Consider the following 27,665-nt stretch of genomic DNA (forward strand, 5'->3'; position numbering starts at 1 on the left):
TCTGAAGGGGAGGCAAAAGAATATAAGAACCACAAGGGATGGAGGACATCAAGAAAACAAGATTCTCTAAATATTAGTATCACCATACATATGTATGTACTCATAGATACTGAGGCAGTGTGCACAGGTTTGTACCAGATAGGGACCTAGAGCTGAAAGAAGAAGGGGACACATGTACCCATCCCTAATCCAGAAGCAATCTCCAATTGATAACCACTTGCAAATGAAATTTTAGTTTCCTCCAAAAGAATCTCATTGGGGAAGCAAACTCTTAGAGGCTGCATGCTCAGCAGTAGGTGGCCAATGACAACAAACTCACCGGCATCCCTGGAGTTTCCTTATGTTATAATGTCAGGGACTTTCCATTTCTTTTTTCTTTTTAAAAATTTTATGCTATTCTTTATTTCAGTGTGTGTGTGTGTGTGTGTGTGTGTGTGTGTGTGTGTGTGTGATGTTCTTTCTTTTTACTTTGCAGGAAGAAGGGAGGAGAGGGAGATGCCAAGGGTTGGAGAGCAAGCAGGATGGGCACTGCAGAGACGAGATAATAAAGCCTTGAGGCAGAAAGTAAGTTAATAGAAATGGGTTAATTTAAGTTATAAGAGCTAGTTAGAAATAAGCCTAAGCTATTGGCTGAGCTTTCGTAATAAATACGTTTCCATGTCCTGATTTAGGAGATCACAGGTGGGATAGAGAAAGATTTACTATATTAAATCAAAGCCATTTACATTAACACTGTAAAATGGCTCTTTGGTTTATTTTGCTTGTTTAAGCTTTGAGTTATCTGCCTAAGGACTGTTTCTTGCTTGGGTTATTTGTAATGGCTAACAGTACTACCTGAATATTCAGCAGCAGTGGAGCCCGGAATGCCTTCTTAGGAACCTGGCCAGTGTGCATATCTGAATCTCACATCTGAAACAAGGTACAATATGCTCTTCACCATTACTGTATGTCTCTAAGTGTCTGTGTCATTTGCATTTGTTATAAAATATGATCTGTGACCCGCCTCACAGAATTATTGAGGATTAAGATTTAAACGTGCCCGAGAGCACAGCACACACTGAAGCCTCACTCGTTTAAGTCTGTTTCCCTCTCCCACATTTGCTTATTTTAAAAAATGAGCGAGAAAATGGTGCAGGGAAAACAGAGAGCCCACAGAACAGCATGACCAGATCCTCTTAGAGATAAATGCTATGAACATCTTATGGAATATTTTCTGTACACTTTTAAATTATTAAAACTTTTAAAGATGTGTGGTGTAGGAGGTCCTTCTGTCTATGTGTTGCTTTCATTGGTTAATGAATAAAAAAACTGCCTTCGCCTTTTGATAGGGCAGAACTTAGGTAGTCAGAGAAGACAGAACTGAATTCTGGGAGAAAGAAAGCAGAGACAGAGAGCCACCCTGGAGCTGCCAGGTCAGATATGCTGAATCTTTCCTGGTAAGCCATGACCTCATAGTGACATACAGATTATTAGAAATGGGTTGAACCAAGATGTGAGAGTTAGCCAATAAGAGGTTAGAACTAAAGGACCAGGCAGTGTTTAAATGAATACAGTTACTATGATTATTTCGGGTATAAGCTAGTCTTTGGGCAGCCGAGATAAACAAGGGGCTCTGCTCTCTGTAACAGATGTGCAATATTATAAATGTAGTATTCTCAGATAGTTTTGATTTTTTTATGAAAGGAGATCATGCCATGTATGTTTCATATAATTAATTTAAACAACCATTTGACAAACACTTATTTGTCTCCAAGTTTTCGTTAGTCAGCAGTGAAAAAAATACACACACAAAAAGCAAGCTTGGATTAAAGAGCAGTCATGGCTGTAAATAGGGACAAAAATACTAAACATGGGTAAGGAGTACTAACTGTGTAATTGCTGATACCTCAGCAAGCCCTGTATTTATTGCTCGAACTGCTTTTTCACGTGGGTCTGACTTCCTTTGCTTCAAATGATCTTGGAATTACTTTATTTAACTGGGTTGTTTCTGTGGCCAAGCCATACACCGCTAGGGATAGGAAAACACGGTGATACATATGAAGAATGGGCATCATGAAGGCTGTGACTGTAACCTTAAGAGAACTCGGGATGGGGAGCCTGGAGAGGCCTAGTGTTGAGACAGAAAGGGGCCTACTCTAGTTTATTTTCCTGGTGTAATGAAAGTACCTTTGGATGAGGGAAGGACTGTTAGGTAGGTTAAGAAGTATCAGGGAATCAGGTAGGATCCTTCCTGGACATGGTTAAGCATGAGTTTGTAGGACAGAAATAATGAGTAGCCCCTCAAAAGGAATGGGGTGCTACCTGACCTACAGGAACTCCCCTTTGGGGGAGGGGGTTAAGCCTTTTGTATTAAAAAGTTCCAAACACATGCTGCCTACATTAATATTCTGAAAATGAAAGGGGGAAACGGATGAGTTGCTGCTGTATTTATGAACTCGGGTGACTGAAAAAAGGACATGGATAGTTCCTCACAGCTGCACTGAAGCTCTTGAGCAAACCTCACATAACTGAGAGGCATGGCCCAGAGGAGCTGCCATGTCTGGAGTGGCTTGGTCCTGCTGGCACATTTACTGAGTCCCCAAGGAACTATGCAGAACGTTTGTCCACAGACTACTGTGCCCTCGTGCAAAACTAGCTTTGTTTCTATTCCTGTAAAGAAATATGTTTGGAAAGTGTCTGGTATCTTTTGAAAACTTGCCTCTCTGATGACATGTCTGGTTGACTGACATTTAGGCCACAGTGGCACGAGAAAATGGCCAGCGATTGGTGCAATGGATACACACGCCTACCTGATTCATCCACTGGGCTCAGCTTGGTACCAGTGTTTTTTGTTTCCCATTCATTAAAATTCCTATCAGGGCACAAAATGCTGAACATCACTGAAAACAAAACCAACAATGCAGCCAACCCCCAAAGTTCCCCCCAAAAAAGCTTAGGCGCCAAGGCAGCAAAGTTGTTCGATAAAGAAACAAAGCAAATCATTTATATATTGCTTTTTCTTCCTTCTTAAACGCTTTGTGGGATTTTTAAGCTTGAGATTTTGTGACATCTGTAAAACCATGAGCACTGAGGTTTTGTTTCTTTTATTTCTTCTCTGCTTTTCAAAGAAAAGCTAAACAGTGTAAAGGATAACAGATATTCTTCCAGACTCTTTCTCCGTCGGTCTTTCAGGCTCTTTCTACACATTCAAAAGTAACACAAAAGATTGGTTTTGTGTCAAGTTAAGTATTTTCTTTTTTAAAGTGTTGCTTTTCTCTTGACTAGTTGGAAAAGCATGGAAGGGTTAAAACAGGTATCTCAATAAATACAATGAATCTACGTCAAGCAAATGCTACACGAATATACAAATATTTGGGTCTCTATTTTCAAAATCTGCACATGCAAATTGATTCCAATTTCAGGAAATGCAATTATATCTTAAGGAAAAACCGTGAACTATTCTGAGACAGGGTTGTCATCTGATATATGCTATTGGCTTTTATTTTATTCTTTATTGAATGCATATGGACCCACTGGTTTTACTTTTTCTTGCATTAGGGAAAGAGGTAGAGATTGAATAGGCTGTATACACTGCATTATTTTAAACAGACATTTGCTACAGTAGAGAAAGAATCATTTTCAGTGAGTGTAACAGAGGCTTCTGGTTGTCTCCGCAGGGCTCGTTATCATTTTCTTCTATGATAACAGAGAGTTTGATTTGGGGTTTGGCACAGTGCCACCAGCTCAAGACCATATTTCCCAAACTCCCTTGCAAGGTGTGGCCTTGCAACAAGCTCTACATGTGTGCTCAGCTTCCTAGCACACATGCTTCTCCTCCTTCTTCCTTCCCTCCTTCCCTTAGCTTAGCATGAAGCATGGTGGCGGCCTGTCATCCTGAACTATGTGAATGAATGGGAAAGCATTCTGCTGATGGTAGCACAGAAATGCAGAGGCAATTCATTTCCCAGGTTGACAGGTGATGAATATGCCTTTCTATAACTACCCCAGTTCAGACTTCCATGCAAAAAGAAATGAGAGTTCATCATATCTACGCTTTAGTTACAAAGAACATATATCATGAGAAGACATATCAAAATTCAATTAATAAGTTATTTGGTGCCTAGAAGTGGTCATTGGTAGTGATAATGATTAAATCATGGGTTCTACTTAGGTAATATAAGGTCCAGGTGAAAAACTTTTTGGTACGCTGTGTTATATGTAGGGTAACCATCTGTTACCATGATGTCAGGGCAGGATACATACTTTGATTACTGATTAAGAAATTTCAGGAATGAGTCAGCATATTGTCTTATACTGGTTACTTTTTGGTATTTTAGATGAATCTGCAAAAAGAATGAACTCAAACATTGGTACCTGAATGTGCTTACAGCAAATGTTGGCAAGAATCTACCAATTTCAGTTATGTATGGGCAGTTATTTCCACCCAAATGTGCATACAATGTGCCACATACCATTTTAGTATTTTGTGTACTTAAAAAAAACACAATTCTTAGGCAAAACAATGAAGTAAATACTATTTTAATTGCATTTTACACGAGGAGCAGAAAAGTGAAGAAGTTGTCAGTTGCATAGTGAATACACGGTATGTTTGACTTGAGCTAGACAGTCTGGTTCTAGAGTACATTACTGATGTGGGATCTGTAGGCTGTGAATACCATTGGTTAATAAAGAATCTGTTTTGGCCAGTGGCTTAGCAGAACAGAGCTAGATGGGGAAAACTAAACACAATGCTGGGAGAAAGTAGGTGGAGTCAGTGAGAAGCCATGTGGCCTCGATGGACACAGACACCAGAACTTTACCTGGTAAGCCACAGCCTGTGGTGATACACAGATCAGTGGAGATGGGTTAATTTAAGATATGAGTTAGTAAGAAATATGCTTAAGTTATTGGCCAAACAGTTTTGCAAATAATATGGTTTCTTTGTGATTATTTCAGGGCTGAGCAGCCAGGAACAAACAACCTTTTACAACATGTAATCTTATATTCAAGTAAATAATTATTGATGGAATTACTATAATTGGTCTTATGGAACTACATCCCAGAGTGAAGCAACTGTAAGTAAAAACTGCAAAAGTTCATGGATAATAAATAAGCACATTTCCCAATATCTTCCATCTTAGCAGCCAGTTGTGGTAAAGATGAGAAGGGTGGTGGGGCCCCACTCCAACTGTGCCTGTCAAATTGTTTTGAGAAGGCCCATCTAAAGCAGGAGAGAAGGGAGAACGAGTTCAGAGGCTATAACTAAGAGACTCCAGTTTTAAAACATGTGGTACTACAAGGCTTTTATCTATGGTTACCGATATATAGGATGGCCTAGAAACAAATGCAGTGGAAGCCTTCCAGGTCCTTGAAGAAACTATGTATCTAGCAAACCAAATCCTACTGAATCCCCCAAATAATCCTAATGGTTTTAAGCCATTACAGGCAAAAGAAAGGTTATTTGAGTTAGGCCGAACTGCGCATGGTCTTAATTGCTTCAGAGGCTCTGTGGAGGATAAAAGCAGAGGGATCCCTGGAAGCACACCACAGTAACAGAAGCACTTGCTGTTCACCTAGGGAGTCGCCATTATTCCTGTTCAACCAGATGCAGCTTTCAAGAGAGTGCCACTGTCCAGGGAAGCTATGTTTAGATACCTTATGCTTTGGTGTTTGGGAACAGATAGCTGAAACACAAAGAGTCTTACTCGTAAGATGATGATGATCCAACAACTAAGAGATCTGAGACTCAAGTTTTAGATATTTTGCTCTTGAGGCAAGACAGAGTAGCAGAGGTTTATGAAGAAACATGCAAGCAGGTATTAAAATTGACAGATGGTAACAGACATTGCTAGCAGCCCTAAAATGCCCACTCTCCCTTCCTCCTAACAAAACTGAGATTATGATTTTTTTTTAAAAAAAAGACCTTAGTTTCCAACATAACTCACAGCTAAATATGGACATGTAACTGACCTCTGACTGTTGGAATGTAAACAAGGTTTTATACTGGGTAAAAAATCCATTGCAATTGGCTGAAAAAATAAACTTTTCCATGTCCCTCTTCTGCCCAGTATTCATATGCTGGCCCTGGAACCTGTGAGTGTCACTTTATATGGAACACAAGAACTTCATAGGTGGGATTAAATAAAGCATGTTTAGAAAAAAGATTGTATTGCATTATTCAGAGTGCCTATTCTTGCCTATGTTCTATTTCTTTAATAGAATATCACAATTGGGTAAATTAGAACAACAGAAGTTGATGTGGATTGCAGTTACGAAGATTGGGAATTCCAAGACCATGACACTGTCTAGGTCTTCCATGCAAAACCATTCCATGCTGGAAGACAAAGAAGCACGCAAGCATTCTAGACATATGCCCACTCTCACATCACTGTCTTCCAAGACAATGGATGTGATCCCTTCATAAGGGTGGCGTCTCTGTAACTGAACCATTTCTTAAATCAGTTCCTGGTCTTGGTGTTGTCTCAACGGCATTTAAAATTCACCATGAGTTTGGAGAGGGCATTCAAACCATAGACGACCCTAAATATAACCACATGTGTTCTTATGAGAGGGAGCTCTAGCACAGACAGAAGAGCAAAGCAGACATAGAAAGTGTGTCTGCTAGGTAAGGCAGGCTCATAGGATCAATAGCTATAAGTGTTATAACACTCATTTTCTCCAGAAGCTTTCGGGGAAGGCACTCTTCTTGTCTCAGTCCCAGTGAAACTTACAGCAGGTTTCTGTCTCTTGAAGTAGGGAAAAATAAATCGCTGTTGCTTTAATCCAGTACGTTTGTGGCATTTGTCACAGCAGCTCTAAGGCACAGACTCACGGGAAAGGTAGGAGGAAGGGAAACATGGTTAAGTCTCCAGGTGACTGTGGAGGCGCCTTCACAGCCTTGAACTTCCTTCATCGTGTTTTTCATTGTGAGAACCTGATAAGCTGCTGACTTCTCTCAGGCACAAAAATTTGCAGTTTCTGTTGTAAGTAGCCAAACCTAAGAACAGCCGGGAATTATGTCATTTAACCTCTGTCTCCAAGCCAACATATAACTAAGTCATACAGAACAAATAGATGTCTACCCTAGTAATAAAATTTAGTATCACTTTTTCCATACTGTCATAGGAAGTAGGTAGGTAGGGAACGCTTTTCATCTCGGCTTGGCGCCACTCGCTTGTTTCCATGACTGGAACACCAGATACATAGAAATAATATTTTTATTGCTAAAGGCTTTATAAGTCAGAGAAATGTTTTCAGTGGTGTGAAAGTAAGCACGATACTATTCACTACATCTTTTATGGAAAATAGAAATGCAGAGAGTTCTTGAATACCTTGAAAAGTAATCGAAAATCATTTAGTCTTTGTCTGATACCTTTTTTTTTCTGTTGGTTGAGGATAATCTCATTGCCAATTGTCCATTCTGTTTATTTGTATGGAATTTCCTTTTATTTCAGACCCAAGGTTCACCATCTGGAGAAAGTTACATAACCTCTCTAGGTTTCTGTGTCCTTGTCAGTGAAGCAAGGTTTCTTCCTAATGTCCCCATCAGGGTGAGGAGGTTACATAGCTTGTCTGCCACAGGGTTCAGTCACCTGAAACTAACACTAGCTACAGTCATTCAGATGAGACTGGTGAAAAAGAAAAAAAGAAAAGAAAAGAAAAGAAGCAAGAAATATGAGTTTGTAATTAGCAGATGACAGTTTGAAAAGTCAGGTTTAAATTTTTGCAGGCCCCGGACTGTGATCAGATTCAGGTGAATTTCAACAGCTTAGTCAGAAGGTTCAGAACGACATTTAAATGAGTCAAAGAAGGGGAATGTAGGAGAGAAAACTATGTAACAGATTTTGTTGTTTGGTAGTTATTTTGTTCTAAACATCATGTCTCATTTATGCCATAGACAATAACTCCTATCATACTCTTCTGTGTTATAAGAGGAATATGAAATAAATGACCCATCCAATATCAAATAATTATTTATATCTTAATTATTATAATTACCGTGTAGGTTACATTAAATTCGGTATGCCTTCCATTATATTATATCAACAATATACCATTCTAGCCGATATTCTTCATTCCTGAAGTATTTTTTACCTTTGTATGTAAAGGATATTTGTATCTTTTGGTAAGTTTTCAAAAATATAAAGACAATTGAGAAGCTTCCCTTCAATAGTGTCTGGTTCTCTGTGCTCTAATATCTATCTCCCCTGGGTTTCTGTGTAGATATTTTGGTGCTGACAAGTTGGCTCAGAACATATTGGTAGTGGTCATGCAGGCCTGCCAACTGACCTTAGAGTTTGATCCCTGGAACCCACGTAAAGGTGGAAGGAGGGAACTAACTCCTCGAAGTTGTGTGTTTAGCTTCATATGTGAATAGATATACACAGAAAAGAAGAAAAAAATTCTAAAGGATTTTTGTACATTTACTTTCTCTATGAGTGACATTCTACAGCCACACTGTAGAATAATGTTAATTGCCAAGTAGGCAGCAGATTTTGGTAAGGATAAAAATCACCAGGTAAGTTCTGTGAAGATTAAGAATCATGTATCTTCAGTTTGCCAAAGATGAATATTCCAGAATAAAGAGAAAACTTTTACACAACCCAGGAGAAGAAAATAAAGACATGGTATGTCCTTTCCAGTCACTTTAGACTGTGTAGGAAGAAAATGTAGTCATTGAAGAAGCAGTTGACTTGTCTATTAGAAACGTTGTTATTGAGTTTTCAGCTCTGGTTACTCTGTTTTTGGACCTGAGCAATATCTTTATATCCAAGGAATGGCTTTATTTATTTGATTGCCTAGTGTTCCCAGTGCTGTAAGAAGGTGAAGTGTTACCAATGTAAGGAAGAATCATCTCTAAACAGTAATAATTAGAGATGGAGACTGTGGTAGTTTGATTGAGAATGATCCCCATAGGCTCACATACTTAAATGTTTGGTTGCAAGTAGAAGGCATTTAGGAAGGATTAGAAGGTGTTCCCTTGTTGAAGAAGGTGTCACTGGAGGTGGTCTTCCAAAAGCCCATGCCAGGTCCAGTCAGTTTTTCTTTGCTTTCTGAGCCACAGCCCCAGCACTATGCCTGCCTGATTCCCACAATGACTGTGGACTAATCCTCTGAAACTGTAAGCAAGGCCCTAGTTAAATGTTTTCTTTTGTAAAAGTTGCTTTGGTTGTGGTGTTTCTTCACAGCAATAGAACAGTAAGTAAAAAAGATCCCTGATCTCTACATAGGGTTGTTGAATAGAAATGAGAGTTGGTCATCCCCAAGTGCACAGCCTTGCAGCAGATGGATGAAGTAACAAGAACAGTCTGATGAACTGTTGGATTTACTAGGGGAAGGACATGTCTCAGTTCATGGGTCTCTTCTTATTAACATGTAGTCTCCAATGAGTTAAAAAGATGCCACATGATTTGAAAAAGACAAACAGACTTATTGAAAAGAAAGGGGAAGAGAACTAACGATCTCAGTCTGGGGAGTAGCTTGTATCCATAGCAGGCTGTGTAGTAGATGCTTCTTCTCTGCCTTGGAGCAGGGATATAAACATTGGATTGTTGCTGAGCTGGTGGCAGGTGGTGGTTGTCCTCTGCCAACATGTGTCTTTTTCCTTTGATAATAGTGTTTAGAATTCTTTTTTTTAAATTTATTTATTTATTAAGGATTTCTGCCTCCTCCCCGCAACTGCTTCCCCTTTCCCTCCCCCTCCCCCGGTCAAGTCCCCCTCCCTCATCTGCTCTAAGAGCAATCAGGGTTCCCTGACCTGTGGGAAGCCCAAGGACCGCCCACCTCTATCCAGGTCTCCTGAGGTGAGCATCCAAACTGCCTAGGCTCCCCCAAAGCCAGTACGTGCAGTAGGATCAAAAACCCACTGCGATTGTTCTTGAGTTTTCAGTATTCCTCATTGTCCGCTATGTTCAGCGAGTCCGGATTTATCCCATGCTTTTTCAGACCTAGGCCAGCTGGCCTTGGTGAGTTCCCGATAGAACATCCCCATTGTCTCAGTGTGTGGGTGCACCCCTCGTGGTCCTGAGTTCCTTGCTCGTGCTCCGTCTCCTTCTGCTCCTGATTTGGACCTTGAGATTTCTGTCCGGTGCTCCCATGTGGGTCTCTGTCTCCTTTCATCGCCTGATGAAGGTTAATATTCATGAGGATGCCTATGTGTTTGTCTTTGGATTCACCTTCTTATTTAGCTTCTCTAGGATCTCGAATTATAAGCTCAATGTCCTTTATTTATGGCTAGAAACCAAATATGGGTGAGTACATCCCATGTACCTCTTTTTGGGTCTGGCTTACCTCACTCAGGATAGTGTTTTCTATTTCCATCCATTTGTATGCAAAATTCAAGAAGTCCTTGTTTTTTACTGCTGAGTAATACTCTAATATGTATATATTCCATACTTCATCCATTCTTCCGTTGAAGGGCATCTAGGTTGTTTCCAGGTTCTGGCTATTACAAACAATGCTGCCATGAACATAGTTGAGCATATACTTTTGTTGTATGATAGGGCCTCTCTTGGGTATATTCCCAAGAGTGGTATTGCTGGATCCAGGGGTAGGTTGATCCCGAATTTCCTGAGAAACCGAAACACTGCTTTCCAGAGTGGTTGCACAAGTTTGCATTCCCACCAGCAATGGGTGAGTGTACCCCTTTCTCCACAACCTCTCCAGCAAAGGCTATCATTGGTGTTTTTTATTTTAGCCATTCTGACAGGTGTAAGATGGTATCTTAAAGTGGTCTTGATTTGCATTTCCCTGATCGCTAAGGAAGTTGAGCATGACCTTAAGTGTCTTTTGGCCATTTGAAGTTCTTCTGTTGAGAATTCTCTGTTCAGCTCAATGCCCCATTTTATAATTGGGTTGATTAGCCTTTTACGGTCTAGTTTCTTGATTTCTTTATATATTTTGGAGATCAGACCTTTGTCAGTTGCGGGGTTGGTGAAAATCTTCTCCCAGTAAGTGGGTTGCCTTTTTGTCTTAGTGACAGTGTCCTTTGCTTTACAGAAGCTTCTCAGCCTCAGGAGGTCCCATTTATTCAATGATGCCCTTAGTGTCTGTGCTGCTGGGGTTATACATAGGAAGTGGTCTCCTGTGCCCATGTGCTGTAGAGTACTTCCCACTTTCTCTTCTATCAGGTTCAGTGTGTTCGGACTGATATTGAGGTCTTTAATCCATTTGGATTTGAGTTTTGTGCATGGTGATAGATATGGATCTATTTTCATTCTTCTACAGATTGACATCCAGTTTTGCCAGCACCATTTGTTGAAGATGCTCTCTTTTTTCCATTGTATACTTTTAGCTCCTTTATCGAAGATCAGGTGTTCATAGGTTTGTGGGTTAATGTCAGGGTCTTCTATTCGATTCCATTGGTCGACTTCTCTGTTTTTATGCCAATACCAAGCTGTTTTCAATACTGTAGCTCTGTAATAGAGTTTGAAGTCAGGGATGGTAATGCCTCCAGACAATCCTTTATTGTATAAGATTGTTTTGGCTATCCTGGGTTTTTTGTTTTTCCATATAAAGTTGATTATTGTCTTCTCCAGATCTGTGAAGAATTTTGATGGGATTAGAATTCTTTTTTTTAAAAATATTTATTTATTTATTTATTATGTATACAATATTCTGTCTGTGCAGGCCAGAAGAGGGCACCAGACCCCATTACAGATGGTTGTGAGCCACCATGTGGTTGCTGGGAATTGAACTCAGGACCTTTGGAAGAGCAGGCAATGCTCTTAACCTCTGAGCCATCTTTCCAGCCCGGGATTAGAATTCTTAATGAATACTTGGATAAATGTCCTGGGTTTCTGGGTGCGGACTCAAATCAATAGACTTATGATACTATTGAAAGATAATACCTGCTTCAGTTAATGTAGGTATCTAAGAAAAATGCGACATAATTTTGTACTCATTAAAAAACTTTTTAAAATAAATCCAAACAAAACACATTGGAATTATATTGTTATACTAGATAATGATTTTTAGCCAAGGTCTATTTAACACAATTCAATACTTGTAATGATTTTTAGCCAGATAATTTATACTTAATTAGGCTTGTTTTAACTTCCTCTGCATTGTCTTACATGATTACACCAAGACTTTTTTATTCCAGACTAAAATTATAAAATGCTTTCGGTAATGGAAGTTATGGGATCACAAAAATCAAACATAGTATCTCTGGAAACACAATCATGCAAGCTTTAGTTCAGTGTCAAAATGAGAACGAAAAGTACTTTTAGATGAATTATTTGACATAGATTTTTATACTCCACAAAATTGCCTTTGTCTTTTATATGTGGCAAAATTATATGCATACTAAAGGATCGTTTTACTTTGTGATTTATGTTTGATTTATATATGTATTTAAGTGCATCTGTTTATCAGGGATGTATAAAAAGTACCTGGGTGAAAAAAGTTGCGAGCAAAAGAGGTTTAAGAAGCCCTGGTCGGGAGGACAGCAAAGCAATGATGTTAGTCTTGTAATTGAAGGTGGTGATGATCATCGTCTCATTCTAGTCCCTTTTGCTTTGCAAAGTCTTTGTCATTTACTACTCAAGTCGAGATGTTTTGAGTTGAATATTATGTTATTGGCTTTCCTGTGCTTTGTAGAGTGTATCTCTGCTCTCTACCTTGAGACCAGTCACACTTCCAGTTGTGACCACAGAAAACTGTCCTCAGAGCTTATCAAATGCCTAAGAAGAAGTTGCTGTTTGAGAATTTTTGCTTTTAAAGGCATCAGCTTTTGGAGACCAGAAATATTTGAATGGATGATTTGGACAAAGAACTGGCTAAAAGAGACATAGACCAGGAGTTCTATTTTAAATATGCCTGCTATTTGACACACCAAAAAATGGGGAAGAAATGTGAGGATACATGAACACTCTAGTGTTGGGTGTGTTTTAATGAAAATAGAGCTCTGGCTTTTTATTTTGTTTTAACGAAATAATAGTTTTCTCTTTGAAAGCACAGCTCTCATTTTTTTCTAGGGAAAAGGCATCATTGGCAAATTAATAGGTGGAAATAATGAAGATCAACTGGGTTTCAGAAGCATGTATATTGAAGCTATACATGATTAGCTGTTAACACTGCATTCTTCTACAAATTCTGACATTCCCCAGGGAATGTTAATCAGAGGATGCCGTCTAGAACTAACATGGTATTTTACTGAGCATACACACGAACACCAAATACAAATGTACATGCTCAGTATCAACTCTAACATGGCTCTTAAGGAACAGAAAAGCAGGAAGTTGCAAATAATTCAATTTCTGAGACATCTTGAATCTCTGAACTTTAGGAAAAGGGAGTCAGTTACCTTGTATTTTTCCATGACTGATCTACGATCAGTCAAATGGAAATGTCAGTGGCTGTTGACAGAGCAAGAATAATGAGCATACATTTATGGTCTTCGTCAATAGCCCAGGAGATCAATTGCCCTCTTGACCAAGACCAGCTATTTCCTTCATTGAGTGAACTTTGAGAAAAGAGGTTTCCAACCACAATTTATATCCAGGTGTTGTGCTGGCCTGATTTGACACTTCTCAATCGCCTTTCTCCAGGCAAAGGAAATTTGAAAGTCCACAAAGATCACTAAATTTGCTTTCTTCCAGTTAATGTTTACTAAGCAATGAACTGGCAGATGTGTTCACTCTAGTGGCCAGTAAACAATTGGGAAAGGAGGGGCCAGGTTTTTAGGGTGTTTGTCAGTCAACATTTAACTCTTCCATTTATATACTAGTCACATAAGAAATAACTTAAGCTAGTGGATGTTGAGTCTCTTTTATTTGAACATGATGATCTAACTGTTGTGTCTGTAATGGTTTGTTAATGCGGGGTAACACTTGGTAAAATAAGTGGTTGATTTTTTTTAACTTGACGTTATTTTTTTTCAAATGCTACTGATTGATGTCAGAGCCCCATGGTAGATATTTGAACCTGTGAGTTATTCTGTGTTTAGCAATTGGTCCTCTCATACCAACTAAAATGTTTTATGTACTCAGAATTTATTTTATTTCACTTAATTTTCATAAAAGAATGTAGGTATCTAAATTGAAAAACCAGTAAAATTAAAAATTTCAGGAAATATATATTAAAGAAAATGTTTCATTTACAAATATGATAAAATATTTCCCATTGATACATTGATACAAATGCATTAAAACAAAAGCAGGTTATGAATTTTTGCTTATCAAATTAACAGAGATAAAAATGTTAAGATGTATGATACTGGAGATTGTGTATTACTCACAGAAGAAAGAAATATCATATATTCATTGGGAAATAGTCTAACAATATGAAGAAAGTGTCTTTCAAATTCCCAAGTCTAAGACAGATAATACTAAGTCTGGGAATTTACCCAAAGAAAATCATCTTATATGCAGAAAGATTTTATGTCAAAGTTGTTCATTGTCTTTTTATATAGAATAAAGGGAAAGGAGGAAACAGTGTTGATCAATAAAAATAAAATGTAAATAACTTGTGACCTATCCATTCTAGGAATGTACATGTGGGCTTTAAACATACTAATAATTAGAACAATGAAAATCCTTGTGTTATAATATTTAGTAAGGAAAATATAGAAATTGTATAAATTATGCATCCAATTAGTATAAAATAATGCTTATTAAAAAGTCTGCACTATGGGAAAGTAGTGTCTACTATCTTTTTATTATAAGATGAGTAATTTTAAGTCAAATTTTCTAAAAATTGTACATCTGCCTTTATTCTTCTATACTTAAAACAGACTAGTCTCATTTCTAAAAACGTGCACACTTAGAAGTGGTGAGTCTGGAGCACTAATCTTCATGTGTCTAGCTTTTAGACTAGTAGTGTTTTTCTTTCAAATGTGAAACTTCATCATGTCTATGAAGTTACTTTAGCAACGGATCTTAAGCACAACGCTTCCCCAGTTAACCCAACTTTATCTGTCTTTGATAAAAGTAACCAGCCATTTGGGTTGTGGTCAGCTTGTCTTGTAGCTGATTCTGATATTCACATGCCATTGGTCAGTTTAGTTTCCAGGATGTGCTATATCCAGTCTCATCTGTCACAGTCTAATTCTCCAAAATAATCAGCAAATTAAATTTGCACCACTAGTTTTTGCTTCTTTCCTTACATGCTTCCCAGTGTTCTTGCCTTTCAGGTAGAATTTCAAGAAGTATTCATTTCCGTTTGGTAAACAACAACAACAACAACAAAGGAGCAATAGACCATGAACCTCTGCCCAATGGGATAATAGTGCTAGGTCATCATTATGAGAGGAAGCAGCCATACTGGCACCTAGTTGCCTCCGGTGTCCAGTAATCACACAATCACTGTATTATAAACTTATGTATGCACAGGGACAGGGGTCAGGGGACATCTTGGATAGCAGCAAAAATGGAAGGTAGAAACTATGAAGATGGCTAGTACAGACAGTGAGGATTCATGCTTAGGCTATTTTCAGAAGTGCAAAAGTTAAACTCTTAAAATTCACTGGGTCAATAAACATTTAAATGAAAATCACTAAACAGATTAATGAATTGAATAGATAGTTCTCAAAAAATATAACTGGCCAATAATTTGATAAAAACTGCTTGCCATCCATAGTCATCAGGAAAATGCTAATTAATTTTGGGATTGAATCTCATATCAGTCAGAAGGGCTATCATCAAGGAAACAAATGACAAATGCTAGCAAGGATGTGGGAAAAGAGGAATCCTTATACAAAACTGGTAGAAGTATCAACTGTTGTGGATCCTACATAAGTCAGTATGGAGGTTCCCCCAAAAAATAGATAGATAGATAGATAGATAGATAGATAGATAGATAGATAGATAGATGGATAGTAGAACTACTATATGACCCAACTCTTGCTTGGGAGAAATCCAAAGGACCCTAACGGTACCAAAGAGATATCCACATTTATTTCTGTATATCCATGTTTATTGCTGCATTCTTCACAATAGCTAGGAAATGGGATCAGCATAGATATCCACCAATAGATAAACCATAAGGAAAATGTCAGATGTACGCAACAATGTTTCAGTCATAAAGAAAAATAGAATCATGGCATTTTCAGGAAAATGGATAGAAATAGAAATCACTATGCTAAGAGAAACAAGTCAGACACAAAAACACAAACAAAACTTCTTTCCCCTAATACGTAGAATAAAAATTTAAAAGTGCATGCCTGTTTGTAATGGTGGGAGATACACAAAGGGGACCATAAAAGAGAAGAAAGAAGTCTTAACAGAGTGATCAAGTGGGCAAAGGAAGGGTAATGGAGTTCATGTGGCATGAAAACACAGAAGAGGTGGTGTTTTCAGAGAATAGGGCCAGCACGAAACAGATAGACGGCATTAGGGAAGACAACGAAGGGGGATTAATAAAAATAAGTCATAATGATACATGTGTATTCAAAATGCCAAAACAATTCCATCACTTTTTATGCTAACATAAAATTAATTATAAAAATGCTAAAAACATTTAAATTTTTTTTACTTTTATAAACCTTCTTATTGAAAATTTACAAATAAAACACATGACACACCAAAATTAGCCAGACCCAAAGACTCTACTTCTCAGTGAACTCTCCCATTTCTGAAGTCAGAGAGCTTCACATTAGACTCTGCACTCTCATTTTTACGTGGGTTTTCCGTAGTACTTAACTTCAAAGCTTGTGAAGTATGCTCAATGCCTGGGTTCCCATGTTAAAGACCCTAACTTCTGACATGTCAAATATACTAACTTTGAGACATGCTGAAGAAGAAAAGGAGGATGGGGAAGACAAGGCAAGGGAGGCTTCAAAGTCATATGCAAAACAATTTTATAGAGCGTATTTCAAACCCTTGAAGGTAGCCAGGTGCCTTCTAGCTTTGGGAATAATTATTCTATTCTTAATACTTGAAACTAACTTGTTTTCCATTTATTCCCAGAAACATTAGATTTTTTTTCTCCAATCCCATTAAGAGTTTGGGTTTTCTTCCTTCTCTTTTCTAAAGCAGGACTTGCATGTCTCTGGAAGCTGGGTGCTGCGGCAGCAGATATTCATAGATGTTTCTCTAGCCACAACTCCCATAGGATAGTCTTTGTAGATGAGCTTCTTCTATTTCTTTGACGCGACTTCTTCAAAACACTTCAACTTGTAACTAGTCAGATTCATGTGTTTCTTTGAACAACACCTGTTGCAGGTGCTTGGTCTTGTTCACATGTGTACACACACCACAAACACAGACACAGACACACAGAGATACATAGTACACATACACATAGATACAACACAACACTCACACACACTCTCTCTCTCTATAAGGAAACTCTATCATCTGCCCTGCAATCTAAATTCACAAGCGTGTTCCTTAGTTATAATATAAATCTCTACATGGATTTATTAACTGGCAGTTTGCAGCTGTATCAAATGTCCTTTGATCCACATCCTGAGAATGTCCAGAGAAAGAATCTGTAATTGTCATCCTGGATTTGTAAAAGAGCACGCCTGCCAGCCCATCCGTGTATTTCATTTCCATATTTATGTTCTAGAATTCACTATCTATTCTCCAAATTTTAAACTTACTCTTTCATGCACGGGCAGTGTTCCCAGTAAATTATTTATTATGTTGCCCTCATAGAGTGTTTGCAAAGTATTTTCTTATCTTTACCCCATTTGTCTTATTTTTGTGGCTGGGTGGATTTTACTGATAGATAAGGAAAGCAATGTGATTTAAAGGATGTTAATCGCTTCCTTGCAAAACATCTCCCTTACTAGCATGGTACTAGGCTTGTGTTTGAATTACTCTGTCAAATTCCTGAGCTCTGGTCTATTTCCTTAACTCCTGCTCTAGGTTTTTAGCTCCTGAGGGTTGTCTGATAGCCAGTTCTCGTGCATTTTACTCCAGGTTAGTGCATCTTAAGCTTCATCACCATCACCTGTCCACCTGGTTAAAACAAGGGTTTCTGGGTCATCCCAGGCATCCTGACTCAATAGGTCTTGAATGGGGCCAGAGCATTGACATTCTATTAAGCCCACAGGCTATGAGAATCTGCAGATCTGGAAGTGAGATTCAGCATCAATTATTCACTGTCTTAGTTATTTTTCTATTGCTGTGGCAAAACATTATAACCAAGAAATTATTTTTAAAGCAAACATTTAATTCATCTTACAGTTTCAGAGTGTTTGGAGCCCGTGATAGTAGAGCAAAGGCATGGAGGCAGAAAGAGCAGTGTAGTAATAGGAGCGGCGGGGCTGCATTCCCAGCACCCCAGCCGCCTGCTCGACTAGCTTATGCCCTGAAATAATTACACGGACACTGTATCCTTTTAATCACTGCTTGGCCCATTCTCTTCTAGGCTAATTCTCACATATTAATTTAGACCATTTCTAATCATCTGTGTATAGCACCCCAAGGTGCGCTTACCGGGAAGATTCTAGCCTATGTCCATCCTGGGCCGGAGCTTCATCCCGGGAGCAGGGCATGGCGTCTCTCTCAGGCGTCTGCTCCCAAGAGGAGAGCTGTCGAGACTGACCTCACTTCCTCTTCCTCCCAGCGTTCTGTTCTGTTTACTCCTCCCACCTATCCTCTAACCAATAAAATGGGCCAAGGCAGTTCCTTTATTAGCCAATGACCTTCCTCCATCAGAGCAGAGGGTTTGTATCTTGATCCAAAAGCAGGAAGCAGAGAGCACACTGGGAGTGGCTCAAGTCTTGAAACTTCAAAGTCCACCCCGGTGACATACCGCCCAAAAAAGGCCACACCTTCTAATCCTTCACAAAGAGTTCCAACAACTAGGGACCAAGTATTCAAACATATGAGCCTGAGTAGGCAATTCCTATTTAAATCACCACATTTTGCTGCCTGTCCCCCATAGGCTTGGATCCATGTCATAATGCAAAACGGACTTAGTCCAACCTCAAAGGTCTCCATAGTCTTTGATGGTCTCACCACTCTTTCAAAGCTGTGTGAAAATGTGTTAATCTATGGCTATATGTGTTCCTTATACATTTTCCTTTGGCACTTTTCCTTGTCTTTGTTTATCCTAATCTTGATTTTAGGTTATCATGATTATGGTTGATGATGTTTATTTTGGATGCATGTTTGTTTTCTGAGTGTGTATGTGTGTGCATGCGTTTTTGGTGAGTAGGGAAGTGGGGAGGATCTGGAAGGAGTTGGGAAAGGGGAAACTGTAATCAGAATATATGCATATAAAAATCAATTTTCATTAAAAAAGTAAAAAAGTCCAAGTTCAAAATATTTTCTGAAATTCAGTGCACTCTCTAAACTATAACACTTTATAACAATAAAAATCAAATTATTTATTTCCAACATAAAATAATACAGAATACACATTATCATTTCAGAAGGGTGGAACTGGAGCATAATGATGAAATAGTATATCAAAGAAAAATTGGAAGTAAGCAGGGAAAACTATAAATCCTATAGCTCCATGTCTGATGCCCCCCAGTTGGTGGAACTATTCGGAAAGACATAGGAATCGTGACCTTATTAGAGGAAATGCATTGCTGGAGCTGGGGTTTGAGGCTTCAAAAGACTTGGACCATTTCCAATGCGCTCTCTGCTTCCTGTTTGTGGATCCAAATGCAAGCTATCAGATGTTTTTGCCACCATACCTTTACTTCACCATCATAGACTCTGACCCTCTGAAACCATAAGTGAAACTAAACACTTCCTTTTTAAAGTTCCCTTGGTCAGGGCAATAGATAAATAACTAAAGCAGAAAATTGGTACTGGGAGTGGTGCTATTGCTGTGTCAAACTTGACCATGATGTCTTGTTGAGGAATGTAGAAGATTTAGGAACTCTGGGATGGGAAAGCATTTGAAATCTGTAAACAGGGCTTAAAGAGATATCCTAATAGAAACATGGAAGACACTCATGATGAAAGAAATGGAGACTGTGGGGGGCAACTCAAGAGGTTTGGGAGGGGAACAATATCAGAATCTGGGCCAGAGAACCATTCCCTTCAAGTAGATTATGTAATGACTGTAAGTATTGTCACCCTGTCTCGTCTTCCACTGTCCATAAGCAGCAGTCAACTTGTCTCTGAACATGACTTTTTCCATCACTGTTGCTGATGTAAGAATCAGGCATTAACTCACCTGCCTCACTGTTGAGAAGCTAAGACTGAGAGGAGTTAGTTCAGCTGGTCCTGTTGGCTCCACCCATGTTGACATTTAAAGTCCCAGTGCCAAATTCTTTCTCTCTGGCGTCTGCTTGGACTAGACACCCACAGTGCATTATTAGTCAGCCTGTTACAAATGAGCATAGTCATGCTTAAACATACTGCAACCTTCCCTGTCCCCTGCCTGGGACTCTGTGCAGCTTGCCCTTGCTTGAGTCATTCTTGGAAAGCATCTGAGAGGAGTGTATGTGAAATACACCATCACCCTAGACACAAATGTCAACGGGGTGCTTTAGGAATATATCTCTTCAGGAGAAAAGTGGGGCCTTTGGAGGGGAGATGACTCATTCAATGCTGGGATTTCTGTGCAAGCATGAAGACCTGAGTTCAATCCTCAACATCCTTGTTAAAAGAAAACAAACTGGACTCAGTGACAAGGGCTTTCAATTCCAGAACTGGAGAGGTAGAGACAGGTAGGTCTCTGAAACTGGTTGACCATATAGCCTAGTTTGCCCGGCAAACGTGGTGATTTGGATAAGCAATGTCCACCATAGGCTCATAGATTTGAATGCTTAGTTCCTAGTTGGTGCTGCTCTTAGGGGAGCTTTACGAGGTGTGGCATTTTTGGAGGAAGTATGTCACTCTAGCTGGGCTTTGAAAATTTAAAAAGTAGCCATTTCTACTCTCTTTCTCTCTCTCTGTCTCTGTCTCTCTCTGTCTCTGTCTCTCTTTCTCTCTCTCTGCTTCATGCTGTGGTTAAAGATGTAAACTCTCAGATGGCTACTCCAGCTGTATGCCTGCCATTTGCAGCCATGCCTTCCAGCCACAATGGCCTCACCCCTCTGAAACCATAAATCCAAAGAAACTCTTCCTTCTGTAAGTTTACACTCAGGAAAGTAACTGAAAAAAGCAAGCTTTTATGCCACTGAGACCCTGTCTCAGTAAACAAGGTGGAAAGTGACTGGTAAACAGCACCCAGAGTTGACTTCTAGACTCCAAAAAACTGTAACCTCCCCTGCCCGCCCCCTCCACACGACATATGCACACTTTGCACGCACAGAGCAAGAGGCCGGCTGCTTTTCTACAACTTGCTTTAGGATATCTCGCATGGACTGTAGTGTCAAGTCCCCTTTTTTGGTAAAAATAAACTAAACATTTGTATTTTGTTTTACCATGTACAAAGACTGGCAACTGAGAAGAGGTTCTGTAGATGTTCATCTATCAGCAGTTAAATTCAAAAGTTTTATGCTACATCAGAAAAGAGGAAGCAATTTAATAACAAATTCCTTTAGTCAAAAAGTATTCTTATACTATTATTTAAAAATAAATAAGTTACAATGAATTGGAAATTATACATTTAATACCCTATCTGATGGCAAAGTAATACTTTAAAATTAAGCACTTTGTTTAATAAAAAAGCACAATTTTGAAAACAAGTTTGGCAATGGCACTGGCAGTTAAATGCAAAGAATGTTCTTGAAAGTGGCAGGAATAACATTAAAATACTCTATTTTGTCTTTAATAGATATTTGATTACATTATTAACACATGAAGTAAATTTTAATCAAAACATACACATTTCAAAGTAAGAAAGAGAAAACAAACAAACCCCTATAATATATGTGTAATCCAGAACACCTCCGAAGTTGCTTTAGAAAATGCTCTGGTTTTCGGAAGGTGTTAAGTAGTCTTCTATTTTGGACAACAGTCTGGAGGTTTGGGGAAGTGCTCCCACCTGCAGCTTGAGTTGCTATGAAAGGTATCTGGGAAACCTTGACAATGGGTGAAAGATCTTCAGGTTCTTCTTCCCAGAAGTAAGTAATTCTAGGAGCTACATTAGTAAATTCATGGAAATTAAGGTATCTGCTGTGGCCCTGAACTTCCAACAGCAGCACCTGGATGGCTAAAAGCGCTCACTCAGGACCTTGAGAATATAGGGAAGACAGGGAAGGTGTGTAGGAAGCTGGTATCATCTGTCTAAAAGCCACATGGGGCCAAAGAGACCCCGCAAGGCTATGAACTTGTCCCCTCTGCTCTCTCCTCCCATAGCTCCCCTGGCTACATACCAGGAGGAAGACTCTATAATATATACAGTATTATAAACTGAACATTCCCACGCCTTTGTTTTCATACAAGAAAGGAGTTTATACTGCTTCAGGAAGTTTAAAAGCTCAACTTGGAGCCAATACATCAGGAAACTTGCCAGGTATGGACTGGCAACATGGCCAGAAGGTAAAACACTTGCCACATAGTCCTGATGACCTGAGTTTGATCCTGTGGACCCACATAAAGGTGGAAGCAGCAAACTGTGTCTTCAAAGTCTAGACTGGCCTTGAACTCCAGATCCACCTGCCTCTGCCTCCTTCAGCAAATCCTACAGGTCTGCGCCACCAGAACTGGCAAGAAAAAAAAAAAAAACAAACTTATCAAGCAGGACCCAAAGATTCAAATAAACTCTTACCTCTTCTGTTATGGCATTCCTTATGCCAAGCCTCTTCCCTGATGTGGAATGCCCCAGCTCACTCATGAGCTTATAGATTTGTATCTACGTATTGATGTCCCACCTACAGCTGAGTTCCACAAAGATGAGGACTGGGTCTCAGTCACCTTTCTATACTGTGAAATGCCCACAAAGTACTTATTACCGAATGACAAACTGAGTAGATGGGTGGCGGTTGGGAAGTCAGCAGTCTGGGTGGGCCCTGAGGGAGACATTGGCTGGAGTGTGTGAAGATTGCACTGCCTGGGTCAGGAGGTGGGTTTTAACCTGCAGGGAGAAACAGAATGAACAAATCTCATGGAGAGACCTCCTGTTGGGACTATGTCAAGGAGTTCTCACTGAGTTTTACTGAGGATCAGAATCTGCTAGAAGAAGCAGAAGGAAGCTGTGACCAAGCATTATTCACAAACTTTATTTTCATAGCTGGAGAATTCTGTCTGTCCACAATCAATGTCTTGCTAGACATTTAATGGAAAATCCCCTGGAGCTGCAAGTCTCACACTCCTGTGAGTTGGGCTTCTGCTGAGATACAGAACCACTGAGCACAGCAGCACAGCAGTTTAGATTCGGGTAGGCAATGGAATTTTTATCACAAATGTAAACTGATATTAAATAGTGTGTTATTAGAAGCATTCAAAGGAGACTTATTTAAAATGCATTTTTTCAATCTGTTAATTTTTTTTTTCTAATTTTCAATTGTGATTTATTTATTTATTTATTTATTTAGAATGGTCTTACCCAGTCCATTCTGGCCTCAAAATTCAGTATGCAGTCAAGAATGATCTTGAATTTGTAACCCTCCTTGCCTCTACTTGAGTACTGGAATTCCTTATGGCAGGAGCAATTCTTTGTGCCGCATGTGCTACAGAGTCGGGATTACTGGAATTTGATGTCTGTGGAGTAGAATATAATGGTCACAGAGCCGGATTTGTTTCCCTTAACATTAAAAACAAGGTTACAAGATGCTGTTCTCAAATACCATATGTCTTCCTTTCAATTGTTAAGAGTGATTTCTAAAGATCTAACACAAGAGCAGATGATCCACACTGGCTGGATTTGGAAGTAATTGGATTTTCTTTTCTCTTCACAGAAATTATGCATGCATGGAAAGACCGGTAAGAATGAACGTCAACCCATGCCTACTAATTACCATCAGCTAGGGCCTGGCTTTTGAAATCTTATTTAAGAAGAAAAAAAAATGAAATAAAACCACAGGCTTGGCTGATAGAAAACTGTATAACGTTTAAACAATGATGAGGAAAGCCCGTCTTAAAGCAGACTAGACTTTGGACCAAACCCAACCAATGTTTCTCATCCATGTTTATTTTGTTACTTGACATGATTCAACTCATTAAGGATTTCAAAGGTCCAAGGGAAAGTACTTTTACTTTGCCAAGGCATCCTTAGTTAGAATGCCATTCTCTCCCATGATCCAAGACAGGGGTTTCCTCCTACTCAGTTCTGAGTAATTATGTGTAAGCAAAGCCTCACTGTTCTCCTGGAGTGACTGTATGGAGTTGATGGTTCACCATGAATCATTCATGTGGGGGGATCTTCAATGGGAGGGTAGGGGCGACTGACGTTGATTTGCAGTATTTAGATGAAGAATGACTTTCCCATTCTTTTCGTTTGCTTCATCAGACTTGATGCCTATCCCTGTAAACCATACCCCCTCCTAAAATGATTACAAGAAGAGAAGGGAAACAAGCATATTCAATTAAGCCTCCCTGCTCTAGCAAGTCTAATTTATCATGTGCTTTAGGAAATACAGCTCCTTCTTTACAAAAAATTGGGAATGACTGTTCTTGATATGTGTCTCTCCCTTTTCTCTGCTTCATCCCCCCACCTCTAGCCTGTTTTTTTCCAACCTTCCTCTTTCCTCCCCATCTCCTCTCCTTCCTCTTACCTCTCTCCTTTTTGTATTCAACTTCTGTCCTAACCAGAAAGACAAAATGACTAGAAGTTAGAAAGAACAGCCACTGCCAGTATTTGCTAGTTTAGATCCTTTTGTAAACCATCAAAGGTAAAGACCTGAGGTATAAATTCTCTCACTCCCACTTCACTTTCTCCCTTCTCAATGTCTGATTCTTCTAAGTTTCTGGCAAGAAGGCCTCTTTAGTACAGAACTGAATTGTGATGTTTCCCTATATATCCTAATAACTTAAGAAACTAAAAGCCAACACCTCCACCTCACCTCAAGCCAAAGGCAAGTGCAAGGGACACAGGCAAGTTATTTCCAGGCAGATAGCTCAGTCTCTGTTATGTCTTATTGCCCACACCAAAGGCCTTGCAGCTACTGCTGTAGCCTGCTTACCATCACATCTTTTATGTGCAGCTTTCAGAAACCAGAATTTAATCTCCAATTTATCGGTCATCTTATAGGTATCCCTTTCCTCACCTCCTCAGAGTTCCCAGTCTCCAGGACTGTAGTAAATTATTTCTCTTGTTTAACCCACCTAACTGATTGCTTGTTATAGCAGCTAATTAAAATACTTCTGTAGTTCCCACTGAATCAAAGTCAATGGCAGTCTAGAATATCCAATGTTGATATCTCTCTACTGTCATTTGTTATCTCGCCTGTCGTCTATCATGTTTGTGATATTTGTCTTTCTGCTTTTCAAACATCCTCCATTTTTTCCTTCTGAAGGTTTTTGCACTTGATATTTGAGTTGCTTAGAATGACTTTCTATAAACCTCCTCAAGTCGGACAGTATTCATTTTCTAGGGTTAACTCAAAAGATTCCACATCAGCAATGCCTTCTGATGCACAGTAGCTTCTAGCTATTGTTCATCTCATTAGTCACTGTTTTGTTGCTTTCTGAACTTGCCGTGTTTAGTTATTTGTTTTCTACTCCCCTGCCCCACACACTTTACCAGAGCAGTAGCTTCCTGAGCAAACCGGTCTTTTCTTTTTGCCATCCTTTTCTTCAGCACTTAGAACAAGCCTTGGCAAATAAACGCTTCTTGAATGGATGGATGGATGGATGGATGGTTGGATGGATGGAAACAAAAGTGAGAACTGTTGGAAGTAAATGAATGAAATGAGAAAACTAATATTTTTGCAGAAGAAATGGGTAGTAGGAAGAAAAATAAAGGGAAAAGGTAACATGGAAGAAGATTCTGTGGTAGGTTTTAATAGGTTTGGGCTATCTCATTTTGCTCATGCTCTGTTATTCGTCATGAAATTTGAGGGTGATCTGGGGAGACTCTGGAGCTTTTTGAAGAACCTCTTATCATTGCTTAGGTTCGTGAATTCATTCCAGTGCACGAGTTTCTAGAGAGTGATTTGTGACAGCTTTCTTTCCCAATAGAGCACATGTCATTTGGCTTCCGCCTGTCATATACACTTTGACCCTTCTTCCCTGCCTCAAACTCTCTCTTGAGATGCACAGAAACTGGAGAGCATAGTTGGTGCCATGTTGGCCTCAATAATCTTAGATTGGGTAAAGCTGTGCCGGAAAAATTATGAAGCAAAACTTTATCTTAAGCATTTAACCTCTTGTAAGCCATAGTAGCACCCATATTCACTGGCAAGGGTGCACGAGGAAGGTACAGACTCCAGTCAGTGTGGCCTTCACAATGACCCTTGTTTCAAAAACAAAACAAATTAAAAAAAATCTATAATAGCCTGCCAGGAATTGACTTCAAATATACTGACCTTGTTGGGCCTTAACTTAGTGGCACTTAAAAGAGTATTATTTCAATGGTCCAGAATCCACATTTCTTTATAGTTTCCAGACTGAAATAAATTATCGTAAAACTCTGTGGATACAAAAGTTTTAAAATGAACCCATGCACCACATAAAATTTTTCTGTTGGAGTAGTTCAAAGGAGAAGGAAATGTCCTGGACCAGTTCCTCTTGTGTGCATCAACTACACACACAACTTGTAGGACTCCGGGAAGCCGCCCAGCCTTTACCTGCTCTATTGCCCTGAAGTGGGGACACACATTTTCAATGAAAAATTTACCTTAGAAATAGCTTATCTGAGTTTCTCGAGGGAATTGAAATCACCTTATCACTATGTCCTGAGAAATCTGCCATGTGCAAGGTCTGTGATCAGTGCACTGAAACCCTAACCATCTTTATCCAGAACTGCGGTATCCCAGTGCCTGTACATGGGAGGAGTAAAGAGATTTCTCCAGTCTTGCGTATCAGGAGTCTCATCACATGATCTTTCTGTTTCGACTGAAGTCTTTGTACCAGTCTCAGGCTATTCTGTCCAGTTGGTTTACATCATGTTAGTGAAGGGTCTTGATATTCACAGACTTCTCTCCTCACCCCTAATAGCTTGAATGCTTTGATTCTGGTTTGTTTTTAACAGGAAGGAGAATTGGTATCTGCAGAAAAGCTTTAGAGGTTTAGAATCAGGGAGCTGTGGAATTAATGATAATAAATAAAATGTCAGGAAGTAATAACACATCAGACAATAATGAAGTGGATCAGTGGTGTGTGACTGTAGAAGCCAGTTGCAACCATGCTTGGAATCCAGCCTGTTGGAATCAAGGAAACGGTCCTATGAAGTAAGACAGATATGCCTGCCTCCAGCTACCAGAGGGGTACAAAGAAGGATGGCTTTGCTTACTGAAAACTGGCGTTTGTACTGGTCATTCTCAGTATTTGAGTTGTGTGATGGATGGAGAAGTGAACTTGAAACAACTTACAGATCTTGATTCCCCTCCTCAAGGTCATTTCATCTGTATTATAAGAAGGCTGTTAGGATTTCAAATACATTAAGAGAATTTCCCTTTAAGTTCCTTAAATATCCTAAGGATGTTAATCAGCTTCAGAAGAAGTCCCCCAATTAATCCCTTTGCACCATCAAAGACTTCTATCTGCCATATTCCACATTTCATTATTTTCAAAAAATGGCTTTTCTTGCTAGGGAAGCATACTTTACTATTCCTTTCTTATATGAACAGAACCCTCTCTAAGAAAATGTTTGTTTGCTTGTTTGTTTTCCCCTTCTCAGAGTCAAACAGACCAAGTTGAACCATTGTGATTTACCGAATAGATTTCATTTCAGGGTCACATTGGCCAGGGAACGTTAATTCAGATTCACTGAGTGCTGAAAATGAC

General features: G+C 39.3%; 1 long non-coding RNA gene across 1 annotated transcript; it reads left to right on the forward strand.

Annotated features, from left to right (window-relative positions):
* The first annotated feature begins 856 nt into the window (after positions 1–856).
* LOC121456243 lies at positions 857–27,665 on the forward strand. The gene is made up of 4 exons (XR_005975624.1): positions 857–919; positions 4,936–5,054; positions 23,678–23,702; positions 27,559–27,665. It is a non-coding gene; the product is annotated as an uncharacterized LOC121456243 (long non-coding RNA).

This window comes from Microtus oregoni, unplaced genomic scaffold (assembly GCF_018167655.1).
Source record: "Microtus oregoni isolate MIOR12 unplaced genomic scaffold, Mior012 000001F_ref0000356, whole genome shotgun sequence".
In the NCBI taxonomy this organism is placed as follows: Eukaryota; Metazoa; Chordata; class Mammalia; order Rodentia; family Cricetidae; genus Microtus; species Microtus oregoni.